We start from the raw sequence: 14,707 nt of genomic DNA, 5'->3' as shown, positions 1-14,707 counted from the left end.
TATGACAATAAACACTTTGAAACACTTTGAAACTTGAATCAGTTGGTCACAGAGATACGCAAGTGTTTAGTTTTAAAAGCCGAGTCTTCAAGGTCATGTGATGCATTTGATGCAAATCCTTCACTGATGTCTCTTATATGAGGTTGGGGAGTGTGTGTGTGTGTGTGTGGTGAGGAGGAGAGCAGCTGAACAGTTTAATTCACTTCAGTTTTATCCCAAACAACGATGCTCTCATCAGTGCTGCTGCTGCTCACAGCTGCATTCTGTAAGTCTCCATGTTGGCTGAATGAGTTTAGATTTCATACCTGGTTGGGAAAATGATTTGATGATGTTTTATTGTTGTTGTTCTCAGTTGGTGTTGGTGCTGTGGAGCTCACTCAGTCAGCCTCTGTGCTCGTGAAACCTGGAGAGTCGTTCTCCATCTCTTGTAAGACCTCAGAGTCGAGCTATTGTTTCACTGGATACAACAACCTGCTGGGAAAGCTCTGGAATGGCTCGGATATCTGTGTAGTGGTGGTAGCACTAATCTCAAAGATACAGTGAAGAGCAAGATCAGTTTCAGCCAGGACACATCCAGCAGAACAGTTTATTTAAGAGGACAAAACTCTCAGACCGAGGACACGGCTGTGTATTACTGCGCCAGACACACAGCACTACAGACTCCCTGCAGCCCTGTACAAAAACATCCCTGTTCATTTTCATCTCCCTGCAGTCCACTTGTCCCCAGGGACACCTGATATAAATGAGCTCGCAGGGCTCAGACCCCTCTGTATTTCAAAGACAAAGGGAAATCAACATCATGTTTCATCTTTGGCCTCAACATGAAATTATATCTTGTCCTGAGCTGGATATACAGTTAATCCATCATGAATAATCTGTCAATCCATTCCATTCCAATCCATAGTTAATGTGAATGAGGTGAAGTGTTACTGCAGCATTCAGACTCTCCAAAGGCCAGGTGATATGAACATCACAGTTTACGATTTGAACCTAATGTCTGTCTTTGGACACTGAAAGTTTGGCTTTAACAGTTTTAATGATGATCATATTCCAGTTCTCTAAACTAGTCTGATCAGTTGGAGGTAAATCTCCTCGTCTACAGATGTGAAAGAGCTCAGAAGTTGTGCCTCTTTTTGCCTGGAAAGTATGTTCACTTCACACAGTGCACAATGACAAAATAATCTCACAAATTTAGCTGTTTAAATTCATGCTCCAAGCAACACCAGAATGATTTGTGTCCAGGAGTCCACAAGACAACAAATAACGCTGCTCATTAGTTGAGAACCAGCACCATTAGAATGAGGGGTTCAGTGATGTACTGCTCTTCTGGATCGATAAATGAAACTTCAAGAATTAACATTGCCATCATAAACATTAAAAAACATGAACTAGGATCTTCATACACATGAGATTGATGTCTGTCTTCGTGCAATTCTCAACAGTGCAGTCTGAACAGGGCTGATAATGATATAAAAGCTTGTTTTTTCTCATCATCATTATTATTATTATTATTATTATTATTTTGATGTATTATGGCAAAAATTCAGTTTACTTTTCATGATAACCAAAATAAGAAGGGAGAATTGCATCATTTATTTATTTATGAACCATTATTTTCACCAAAAAAAAAATCTTACTCATAATAATTATAAATAAATTATTTCCCACATTAAAGTGATGCTAAATCGAGACATGTGATGTGACTGTGATGAACATCTGCAGAGCTGCACTCAACACAGCTCCTCTGTGATGTTTATGCAAATCTCCATCTCCTCTTGTAATATTAGCACCGTGCTTATCTCGAGAGGAAGCGGTTCTCATTCGTCCTCCTTCAACACAAGCATGTTTGCTTCAGCTCCACTGCTGCTGCTGGCTCTCGCCCCCTGTGAGTGTTTGGATCGAAGCTTTATGAGTTCATCTGATCCTTTCAGTTCAACATGGCAACCTTTTCTTTTTCTCTTTTTACAGGTGTGTTCTGTGCTACTGAGCTCATCCAGCCAGACTCAGTGGTGATAAAGCCAGGAGAGACTTTAACCCTCACCTGTAGAGTGTCTGGAGCTTCGATCACTGATAGCAGCAGCCACTATGGAACAGCTTGGATTCGACAACCTGCAGGAAAACCTTTGGAATGGATCAACACCATTTATTATACTGGGGGTATTAACAAGAAAGATTCACTGAAAGACAAATTTGTCGTCTCTCGCGACACTTCCAGTAACACTGTGACCTTACGGGGACAGAACATGCAGAGTGAAGACACAGCTGTGTATTACTGCGCTCGTTATCCACACAGTGAGACAAATCAACAACATCCCTGTACAAAAACACCTCATACAGTGTACAGTATAACAGAATGACCACAAGATACAAAACTTGTCCATCCACATCGAACTAAAAAATAAATAATCCCACAAATTTCAACGGAGTTTCATGTTAATTTTTTATTCGTTTGTGGCGTAGATTTGAAACCACAGTGCTACATCTCTCACACTGCTGCACATTTATACACACTGTTATAACCAGAGATTAAATTGGGTGGAGCCCTCTGGAGCCCAGCTCCGCCTCCTCGCCTCGGCAGTACAGCCAGCAGGAGCTGAGCTCCCTCTGCTTCCGTCAGTCCCCCCAGGATTCCGCAGGCCTTTTTTGTGATTGTTGCGGGCTAAAATGTCTGATGTTGTGGGGGGGTTTCCAAAAAATTGCGATGAAAGTTGCGGTTTTTTTAGGTTTTTGTTGCGATTACATTGCGGGAGGAAGTGAAAGTTGCGAGAAATTGTTGCGATTTTCTCTTTTTGTGATTAAAATTGAGTGATATGTTAAATATTAAGTTATTACTGAAAAGCGATTGATTAAAAAAAACAAAGACACTGAGAAATGGTCCTATAAAACAACTTTACCTATATAAAAGATTACCAGGACTACAAAAATGCAGAAAATAGGCTTTACTTATCCAAATGCACCTGTTGGTTCAAAAGTTAAAGTGCATAGAACCTCACAGCACAACATGAAGTTACCTTAAAATATAATATAAATGCCTCAGCTTTCATGTAAGAAAAAAAAAACTATTAATACTAGTACTGTGTGCAGGCAGTCTCTCCTGAAGACTAAATTAAACAATAATTATAAACTAATAAAATAAATGTCTCGGGCTTCATAGAAGGAAAAAAAAAACAATTTGAACAGAATCTCACAGTATGATGCTGAAGCTTCCTAAACAATGGAAAATAAAATACCATTTTGGCAAAAAATGTTGGCGTCCATTAATTTCTTATTAAGTAAAAAATAATGTAAAGTGCACACAGTCCTTCACTGTAAACATAACGCACTTTCAGTAACAGAATTTAAGCCTACATAAACACTGACTCGCAAGTTTGTCGACGTCACCTCAAGACGACGCCAACGATTGGTCAAATTTGCGGGAAAGTTGCGGTGATTGGATATAACTGCAACACCACCCTGAATTAGCTGGGATTGGTTGAATTTGCGTTGAAGTTGCAAATCGCAACATCCTGGAGGGTCTGTTCAGTGTTTATTATATCATACTTTTATTCATTTTCATCTATTCTAAAAACACCAATATGAGAGTTTGTCAATAATGATTTAGACAACAAAAAAATAAGCTAAAGTGAATCACACCCATCAATTAAAAAAAAAACATTTTCATTGGAATTATCATTGAATGCGCATGCGCTGCGAGTATGCGTGACGTCACACAGCATCATCATACGTTTCATGTTAACGTTAGTGGACTTCAGCTCGAGAAATTGGCGCCACTGTTTTCTATCAGTCCATCATACTTTATATTTTATGAAGATTTATGTCATACGAAGTTGTAACTATCTGCTAAACATGATGCCTTAGCAAAGAAGTCATGGTTCTTTTGTCTTTAGTTGAGAAACTTTCTCAGGCAAAATATACTAGTGCAGCAGATGGCAGCAGTAGTGTTAGCTAACACTGACAGACAGGATGCTAGTCGAAAAATTCATGCCTCCATTTGCTGAAGTTCAGATCTTTTTGTCTCTAGTTCTGTCATATTTTATCTTCATTTACTAAGTTGTAGCTGTTTTCTGTGTTTTTAGCTTTTAGGTAAATATCAGAAAATTGAGTTAGCTAATTTAATGGATGCCCGCTAACTTGTCTGTGCGCGTGGAACGTTAGCAAACCTCCCTCGTGATAGTGAGAACTGGCAGCCTGGACTTTTCCATTGGCGCGTGCGCTCCACTCCCAGTCCAATGCTGCTTTGGTCAGCCAGAGTGATGAGGCTGCTGTGGGACATAAAGACTCGACTAAATGACAAAATTAAACAATTCAGACATCCCTTGTCTCCCGGACGCTCTGGGAGTCTCCCGGATTTAGACAGTGGCCCTCGCACGCCCGCCTTCGTGCTAAAGAAGCTATCATTTTAAAGACGAAATGATTTGATGAGAGAGATAGAGGTCGTCTGCAAAAATACTACACGGGACTGATCACTCGCACATTTCACTTGCGAGTGGGAGGAGCTGCTAGAACCAGTGGCAGAGGCAGCGCGAGGGAGTGACGGGGAGGGGGAGTGTGAGCATCAGTCCAGACATGTGGAATCCAACCAAACATGTTAAGAAGTGGGTTATGACCCAGAGGTCGGCAGACCATATAGCATGTAGACAGAGACAGGAAAGGCAGGAAAAACTTGATCTAAGTCCTATTTGGAAAGTTGTAAATTAAATTGTAATGACTGGCTATTGCTGATATGTTGTTTGATGTTGTGACATGGAAGTAAGTTTAGCAAACAATTGATTTGATTGATGTAGATTTATGGTGTGAGATGTAAAGAACTATTGTTAATATGTGAATTGATGGTGTGAGATGTAAACAAGTAATGCAAATAATAGTGTAGATTGATGAGATGTAAATAACTATTGCTAATACAGTGGGGCAAAAAAGTATTTAGTCAGTCCCCAATTGTGCAAGTTCTCCCACTTAAAAAGATGAGAGAGGCCTGTAATTTTCATCATAGGTATACCTCAACTATGAGAGACAGAATGAGAAAAATAATCCAGAAAAAAAATCACATTGTCTGATTTTTAAAGAATGTATTTGCAAATTATGGTGGAAAATAAGTATTTGGTCAAAAACAAAAGTTCATCTCAATACTTTGTTATATACCCTTTGTTGGCAATGACAGAGGTCAAACGTTTTCTGTAAGTCTTCACAAGGTTTTCACACACTGTTGCTGGTATTTTGGCCCATTCCTCCATGCAGATCTCCTCTAGAGCAGTGATGTTTTGGGGCTGTCGCTGGGCAACACGGACTTTCAACTCCCTCCAAAGATTTTCTATGGGGTTGAGATCTGGAGACTGGCTAGGCCACTCCAGGACCTTGAAATGCTTCTTACGAAGCCACTCCTTCGTTGCCCGGGCAGTGTGTTTGGGATCATTGTCATGCTGAAAGACCCAGCCACGTTTCATCTTCAATGCCCTTGCTGATGGAAGGAGGTTTTCGCTCAAAATCTCACGATACATGGCCCCATTCATTCTTTCCTTTACACAGATCAGTCGTCCTGGTCCCTTTGCAGAAAAACAGCCCCAAAGCATGATGTTTCCACCCCCATGCTTCACAGTACAGTAGGTATGGTGTTCTTTGGATGCAACTCAGCATTCTTTCTCCTCCAAACACGACAAGTTGAGTTTTTACCAAAAAGTTCTATTTTGGTTTCATCTGACCATATGACATTCTCCCAATCCTCTTCTGGATCATCCAAATGCTCTCTAGCAAACTTCAGATGGGCCTGGACACGTACTGGCTTAAGCAGGGGGATACGTCTGGCACTGCAGGATTTGAGTCCCTGGTGGCGTAGTGTGTTACTGATGGTAGCCTTTGTTACTTTGGTCCCAGCTCTCTGCAGGTCATTCACTAGGTCCCCCTGTGTGGTTCTGGGATTTTTGCTCGCCGTTCTTGTGATCATTTTGACCCCACGGGGTGAGATCTTGCGTGGAGCCCCAGATCGAGGGAGATTATCAGTGGTCTTGTATGTCTTCCATTTTCTAATAATTGCTCCCACAGTTGATTTCTTCACACCAAGCTGCTTAGCTATTGCAGATTCAGTCTTCCCAGTCTGGTGCAGGTCTACAATTTTGTTTCTGGTGTCCTTTGACAGCTCTTTGGTCTTGGCCATAGTGGAGTTTGGAGTGTGACTGTTTGAGGTTGTGGACAGGTGTCTTTTATACTGATAACGAGTTCAAACAGGTGCCATTAATACAGGTAACGAGTGGAGGACAGAGGAGCCTCTTAAAGAAGTTACAGGTCTGTGAGAGCCAGAAATCTTGCTTGTTTGTAGGTGACCAAATACTTATTTTACCGAGGAATTTACCAATTAATTCATTAAAAATCCTACAATGTAATTTCCTGGATTCTTTCCCCCCATTCTGTCTCTCATAGTTGAAGTGTACCTATGATGAAAATTACAGGCCTCTCTCATCTTTTTAAGTGGGAGAACTTGCACAATTGGTGGCTGACTAAATACTTTTTTGCCCCACTGTATAGTATTTGATAACGAGGCTTCTGTTCCATTAAAAGCCACACATTCTCCATCAGATGAATCTCCTCCCCATGTTTGAAATAAATTTCACTGGAATGAAGTTTTAATCAAAGAACTGTATTAAAATTATATTCTTTCAAGATTCGTCAGATTGAACCTTTCATTCGTTTCACAGAATATTTCATGAACAGTGAAAATAAATGTGTAAATGTTTCTGCACCTCTAGAGGGCAGTATCTCACTTCTCCTGAGGTTAAACTCATGAAACTTGCTTTTTTTTCTGAAATGAGAAAAGACACAACTATTATCTCTCAGAAATAGGAGCAGAGACATCGTCTAAATAACAACAGCAACACTCAACATATTAATTCAGACACCTTCAACATGTATATTATAAACACTGTTATAGACAGTGACTAAAGTCAAGGAAATTACTGAATTACAAGAACTTTGAAGGTCACTTGCATGTTCACCAATTATTAAAATCAACCACTCAGCTGAACTGACAAACTGTAAAATGTGTCATCACTCTCATCCTCGGCACATGCAAAATCAGCCCATGGATCTTCATATTATAGACCTGACAAAGCTTTAACAACAGACAAGGATTGGCATGAGCTCCTGACTGAATGAGTCAGTGATGATTTGTGAACTGAATTATTTCTGGAACTCCATTCAGTTTCTCTCGGATAATCTGGATAAGAGACACAGCTGAAAAATGAAATCTGTAAAGTTTGTGTTGTTCAGTGATGATCAGTGATCAGAAAACTTCATGTTCTTCTGGGTGTTACAGTGATGCACGAAAAGGTCATGAAATCTAATGAGTAAAGAGCAGTTATGGACTTGACAGCAGGAAACACAGCTGGAGTTTTACTGTCAATTTTTTATCTTCATGGCTGTTCCTCTGTGAATCTTTTTATGTCTCCAGTGGGCGTGACATGCAAATGAAATCCTGTGTTTGAACCATTTATGCCGATACATTCAGCTCAATAACATACCAGTAGTTTGTCTTCATTTACAGCAACAGGAATCATTTGAATTCTTTGAGATGGGACGAGGCAGAGTTTTGAGTTACTTTGCTCTCGCAATGTTTATTCAATGTTAGTCTTATCGAATTCACAATTAAAATATAACATCTTTTCCCTTCTTTATTTCTTTCATTTTAACTGTACCACCTGTCTTTGTGTGTTCTTGTATTTCAGATTCCTGCAGTCAGACACTGATCGAGTCTGATTCAGTGATCATCAAACCTGATCAGTCTCATAAACTGACCTGCACTGCTTCTGGATTTAACTTTGGGAGCTCCTGGATGGCTTGGATCAGACAGGCTCCTGGGAAAGGGCTGGAATTTGTTGCAACTATAGAGTATGATAGTGTTAACAAGTATTTCTCCAGTGCAGTTAATGGCCGCTTCACCATCTCCAGAGACAACAGTCAGAAGCAGGTGTAGTAATGCTGTGGTGCTTTATTTAATTAGTTTAGTTACAACTAGCTTAGTTCAAAATCCTAGTGAAATCTGACAATACAGACAAATATGAATGCTACTCAGGGCTTAATTGGAGCCGGAATATGACGGAACAAGATCCGGAACCTCCGTCGTCGGATCCGGCAGCTATTTTCATTTCATTCGGTGAACAAAGGTGTTCTGTAAAGTTATCCTACCTCTTGGATTTGTCCTACCAAGCCTACTGCGCATGCGCAAAATCCAGGAGGGTAGGAAAATTCAACAGACTCGTCTGCCGAGCCGTGCTGCTTGTCAGGAAAATTCTATCTCAAGCTTCCAGCTGTTTTTTTTTAAATATTACATTCAAATTGTTTGATTTACTCAACCAAATAAGCTATATTCAATAATTACAATGTAGGCATATTTGCAATTCAGAAACGTATAAAATACAGTATTTATAAACAAACGAAACGATGCCCCGTCATAACTTTGGCTGCACAGTGCCCACTGCGTGACAGAATTAGCAAGTTCTCATACAGACCGTTTTATTATTCAAAACAAGTCATTACAAATTATTTGACTCGGCCAAAGACTCGACCAATACGCACAAAACATAAAAATCGGCAAATGCGTGAAATACTCACCGATTTTCTATCAGCCCAACTGATCGGTAGGACAAAACGCTTCTTCTTCTTCTGTTAAGTTTTATGGCAGTTGACAAACAATGTATTACCGCCAACTACTGGACTGGGGTGTAATCACGCGGACATTATTTAAAAAAAAAAAACGATAAGATTAAATGCGACCAGCTATCTTAGTGTCTTTAATAAAAGTTGTTACTGCATTAGTGATATGCCTTGATCTAGGCTCCCCCAGTAGGGTCTCTAAAGAGAAATCCTTTTTGGCTGCTTCAACTATTCTCTTAAGACCTTGTCTTTGTCTTGAGTATTTTACACATCTTAATAACATGCTCCACATCTTCTCTATCTCCACAAAACTCACACATGCCAGTGGGATGCTTATGAATAATATGTATGCTGCTATTTAATCCAGTGTGGCCTATTCTCATATGTGTGAACCATACCTCTTCTTGTCTTCACTCTCAGAAATAAAGGTACACAGTGGTACAAATATGACACATTAAGGTACACAAATGTACCTTTCAGTTTGATGTACCTTAAATGGTACAAAACTGGACCTTTGTGGTACGACACTGTACCTTTCAAGGTACAAAATTGGAGAAGGTACATGTTTGTACCTTAGGGCATGGTACTTTGAGCTGCTAGGGGGAGGAGTCCAAAAAGCAACTAACGGTCCTGCTCTAGATGCTAGCGCAAGACAAAATTCTACTACTACTCGCATGGTCGCCTGAAGGATGGTGACTTTGTCCGCCTTCTCCACCGAAGAGCTTTTGGACTTCTTAGTAAAAGCGGGCCTGGAAATAACAGACGACGACAGAAGGAAATTTACAGGTGAGTTACCATACTGTTGTTCTGATTGTTTGATGCTGAAGCTTTTTACACACATGTAATTATTGTTTATATTTTTTGGAAGAAAATGAAATTTGTTGTACAATTTCTATGAATATTAATGTGCAGTGTAAATGTCAAAGTTTTATTGTTTTTACATTTGAAAAAAAATAAACAAGATTTTTTAATTAAAAAATGTGTTAAGTTTGTATGTGCTGGCTTTTAAACATATTTATGTACATTGCTATGGGCAGATCATGTACCTTAAAGGTACAAATTAACTTGTCTCTGTGGTGGTACCATTGTGGTACAGATTTGTACCATTGTTAAAGGTACAGCATTTGTACCATCCACTAAAGGTACAAACTTGATCTTGAAGGTACAGATGAGGCACTTAAAGGTACAAAGCATGAAGGTACAAATATGTACCCCTTTTGAAAGGTACAGCTCTGTACCCTCTAAAGGTACTGCCACAGAGACAAGAGTTTGTACCTTTTAAGGTACGGATCTGTACCTTTATTTCTGAGAGTGTTCCTGAGTAACTTGATTTGCTGCTTGATATTTCTTTTTGTATGCTGTACAAATGTCTTCCCTTCTTCTCCTTGTCCCAATCTGCTTGCCAGATTTTATTTACCTTATGTTTGATTAATACCTTGATTTCTGTACGACTAAGTGGAATATTCAACTGGACTTCTTCATTTTTGACAGCTTCCTTTGCTAGCTTGTCTGCTTCTTCATTGCCCTTCACTCCACTGTGGGCAGGAACCCATACAAGCTGGATGACTATTCTCTGTTGATGTATTACAAATAAGAGGTGATTAATTTCATTCAATAGGTCCTGACGGCATGAAGAATTACCACTTTGTATGGATACCAGGGATGACATGGAGTCTGAACAAATGACTGCTTTAGGGGGCTTAACATCTTCTATCCATTGCAGAGCAAATACAATAGCTGACATTTCAGCTGCTAGAATAGACATGTTATCGGAAGTTCTCTTTTTAATGTTAACTTTATATTCTGGTATGTGTATACCTATACCCGTTTTACCTTCTGTGTCTTTTGATGCATCTGTATAAATTTGAGTAGTGTCACAGTACATAATCTCTAGATACTGCTCTACATCCTGATATACTCCACCATTCTTAGCTATTTCTTTTGTTTCCATTATTACAACAGGTGTACTAAACAACCAAGGAGGAGTTCTAACTAATGGAACAGTTTCACAACATGGAATGGCATCTATTTCCAACTCCTTTGCCTTCTTATTGCCTTCCCAACCAAAACTATGGACAGATCTGCCATACTCCCAACAATCTAATAGAACTTGTTTAGTAGGATGTGACTCCTCATGCCCACCCAAATTAACCCAGTATGCCATGCTTAGTTTAATACGCCTAAGATATAAAGGCATTTCTCCTGTTTCAATTTGTATTGCTGGTATTGAGGAAGTTCTAAATGCCCCACAACATATTCTTAAACTTTTAGCTTGGACTCTATCTAGTTCACTTAACAATGTCTTACATGCTGACAAAGGTGTAACCAAGGGTTGCAGAATGTGTAGAATAACCAATACATTTCCAGTTTATTGTTGTTTTAATAATAAATTAAGCAGATTTAAAATGGATACAGACAAATATTTACAGAACAGTATATGCATAAAACATTTACATAAATAGACCTAAAATACTTACCTTTTCTAAGCTAGAAATGGACAAAAAATTATGTTGGAGCGCCCTCTACAGGGTACATGTAGAGAGGAAGTGTAAAAACGAAACTTAAGGAGAGAGCTATATGGCCCTTTTCCACTACCCTTTTTCAGCTCACTTCAGCTCGCTTCAGCTCACTTCAGCCCGACACGGCTCGCGTTTCGACTACCAAAAACCAGCACGACTCAGCTCGTTTCAGCCCTGCTTAGCCCCTAAAACTCGCACCGTTTTGGAGTGGGGCTGAAGCGAGCCAAACCGTGCCGACTGAGGTTGGGGGCGTGAGCAGACACTCCCCTGTGCACTGATTGGTGAGGAGGCGTGTCCTCACATGCCCACACACGCCCCGCGAGCGCGCTGGGATCTGTAAACACCGCAAACCCGGAAGAAGAAGAATTACGAATTACGGGAATTTCTGAAGCCTTATGCGCCTCGCCTCATCTATACACTCTTGCCAGTATCTGTTGGCGTTGTCGGTGACAACAAGCCACAGCACCAAGACCAGCAACACTAACGACTCCATGTCCTCCATGTTTATTGTTTACTATTCGGGTCGTGAGACTACCGCTGAAAAGATCACCGAATCAGTGACATACAGAGCATCGTGGACGAGTTCGCGGAGCGCAAGGCTCGTCGTATGCCCTTCAAATAATGCGCGCAGTAGGCTATTGATGTTTTATTATGAGCCATGTACAGTATGTCGCCTAATGTTTTTTTGTTTCTGAGTTACATGTTCGTTTGAAGGACTTAATGTACAAAATAACATAGTTGCACCCCGGAGTGTTGAAATTGGTAAACACAGTGCATTCAGTGAGGTTTGCACCGCCCTCCTTTTATTTCTGACTCTTCCTGTCACCGTTGCAACCTCTGAGCGCTCATTCGTATGCCCTTCAAATAATGTGCGCAGTATAGGCTACTGATGTTTTATTATGAGCCATGTACAGTATCCTAATGTTTTTTGTTTCTGAGTTACATGTTCGTTTGAAGGACTTGATGTACTAAATAACATAGTTGCACCCGGTAGTGTTGAAATTGGTAAACACCGCAGTTGCGGACATTTTGTAGCCTAAAATGATGTTATGATAAGCTTTAATAAAGGGCCCGGTCATTTGCCCCGCCCCCGGCCCGGCTCTGACTTGTTCCGCCACTGTCACTGATGTCACTGTTTGCGTTGCTTAACGACATCACGTGACGTCCACCCACTTTCGCTAACTCCACCCAATGTGTCCACCCACTTCCAGCCAGCACGGTTCAGCGCGGTTGTAGTCGAAATGCAACTCCAACAGCCCCGCTCAGCTCGACTCAGCTCGACTCGGCACGGCACGGCTCAGCCGCGTTTGTAGTGGAAAAGCGGCATTAGAGAGACAAAAAACAAAGAAATCCACGAGTAAACCGCTGGTGAATTCTGTGAAAGAAAGATTGGTAAACGAAAGTTTAGAAAGATATCTGTGATACAATTTGAGTTGTAGACATTTGGAAACGTTTTTGTTCAACCGTAAGCTGAATTTATTTTGGAAGAGAAGACGTTTGCCGTTGTGTGAGTGCTGTTCCTAGGCCGTACAGCCAGCCTCTCCAGTGTGTCGTATCGAACCTAGTTAGATTACTTGAATTGTTTGAAGAACGAAGATTTCCGAACAAGGAGTAAGAAAGTGTAAAATATTTTGAGAACTGTATGTTTCAAAGTCTCCCTACTGACTGGTTTATTGCTGAACGTGGACAACGACGACGGAACAAGATGGCGAGCCACCCCCCAAAGAACAAAGACAAGTCTCCATGCGGCGGATTCCACTGAATCACCCCCCACTACTTGGATAAGTACAAATCTTGGGAAAGTAAACAGAGACTACCAGTTGAAAGACTAAGAATTTACCCATAGCAGACAAACTGATTTTAGGCTTTAATTTCTTTTTTTTTGACTACGGAGGTGTAAATTTGCTTAGGCTGTACAAGATTGTTAACGTGAGTTTTGATTTGTAACCACGCAGGGGTTAGGACTGTGTGTATTTTGAATGTGTATTTTGAATGTATGTTGAGTTCATGTTAAACAAAGACTGAACTAAGTTGAAGCTTAAGAAAACTAATTAGAGTACTTATTAGATTAACCTATTTTAGAGTTAGAATATTAGCTGAAAAACTTTAGGAACTAAAAGAGACATTTTATTTCCTGTACAAAATAAGGATACTAGAACCAAAACCAGTTTAAACTAAATAACATTAACATAGATATAAATAGGACACAAATAGGAAACCAATAGGGTTTTAATAAGGAGTTTATTTGAATTTTTGTATTTGTATGCTTCAAGGATTCTATTGTCTGTGTTGTTTCTTATTTGTTATGTATTTTTCCATCTCTTAACTTCGTATATGTCTAAATATCATTTCTTAAGTAAAATTTTGAAACTTACCTGCGTTTGACTGCCTCCTGAAAAACCACCTAGAACTCTTCTGATCGGCCCAAATTGAGACACAGGTTACACAATTTGGCGAGCCAGCCAGGAGGAGTGCAGTTTAAATCTTGATTTAAAGAAAAAAATCTAAACGAAATAGATTTGCTTGATTAAAGATAAATAATTCTGCCAAAACCAGAACTGAAAATGGAAGTTGTCATGGAAAAAGGAGTTAAAATCCCTAATGCTGCTCTAATTAGGGGGGTAACAGGTACAGATAAAGATGAAGAAATACTTGACTTTCTAAAGAAATATGGTTCAGTTGACAGAGTACTTCCAATTACTGATCCAAATTCAAAGTCAGGGAGATCCATAATAGTTGAATATAACTCTGGGAGAGCTGTACATGGTCTTCAGTCCCTCTTACCTTATACTCAGCAATCCAGTAGTGACCCTGGGGTGACATATACAGTTGTAGCTTTATCTGATGTATACACACAGGAAACTGGAAAAGACATAACTCAAGCTTACCTAGATGAACTCAGATCTTTTTCAAAAAGTAGTGGAAAGGGCTATGAGGACATCCTGAAAGAGATGTTATCACAGATTACTGAAAACATTACCACTGAAAGAACCCTTGACCCAGCCATTGGTGAAGATGAAGTTGCAGTTGATGACATCACAATTCCTGCTTCGCCCAGGGTTGACATCATCGCCCCTGTAGAATCACAGACGCCACGTGTTTTGCACAATAGTCTAGTACCTACAATGCCAGTAGTGCAAGCCTCAGTGACTCCATCCCTCTCTAACAGTGACCTAAACCCCCCAGACATTCAGAGGGTTGTAGTAGAACACATTGTACGCAGTAATGATTTAATGGCTCAAAGCCACCTACCTGCCAGACTCCGGACCTACTCTGGTAGGACCCCTCGTCCATCTAACGAAGTTGATTATGATACCTGGCGTGCAAGTGTGGAGCTACTCTTACAAGACCCAGCTGTGTCTGACCTGCAAAGAGTACAGAAGATATGTGACAGCCTGTATCCACCAGCTTCTGATATCATTAAATCAGTTAGTCCTGGATCCCCTCCAGCAGATTATGTGAAATTACTAGATTCTGCTTTCTCCACTATGGAGGATGGCGATGAGTTATTCGCCACGTTCATGGGCATTTTCCAGAACACGGGTGAA

General features: G+C 40.2%; 1 pseudogene; it reads left to right on the top strand.

Annotated features, from left to right (window-relative positions):
- Positions 1 to 225: 225 nt before the first annotated feature.
- On the top strand, positions 226 to 737 carry LOC132869464 (Ig heavy chain V region 914-like; annotated as a pseudogene).
- Positions 738 to 14,707: the final 13,970 nt, after the last annotated feature.

Source organism: Neoarius graeffei, chromosome 20 (genome assembly GCF_027579695.1).
Source record: "Neoarius graeffei isolate fNeoGra1 chromosome 20, fNeoGra1.pri, whole genome shotgun sequence".
Lineage (NCBI taxonomy): Eukaryota > Metazoa > Chordata > Actinopteri > Siluriformes > Ariidae > Neoarius > Neoarius graeffei.
The sequence above is the reverse complement of the archived record's forward strand: the minus strand, read 5'-3'. Positions and strand labels throughout refer to the sequence as shown.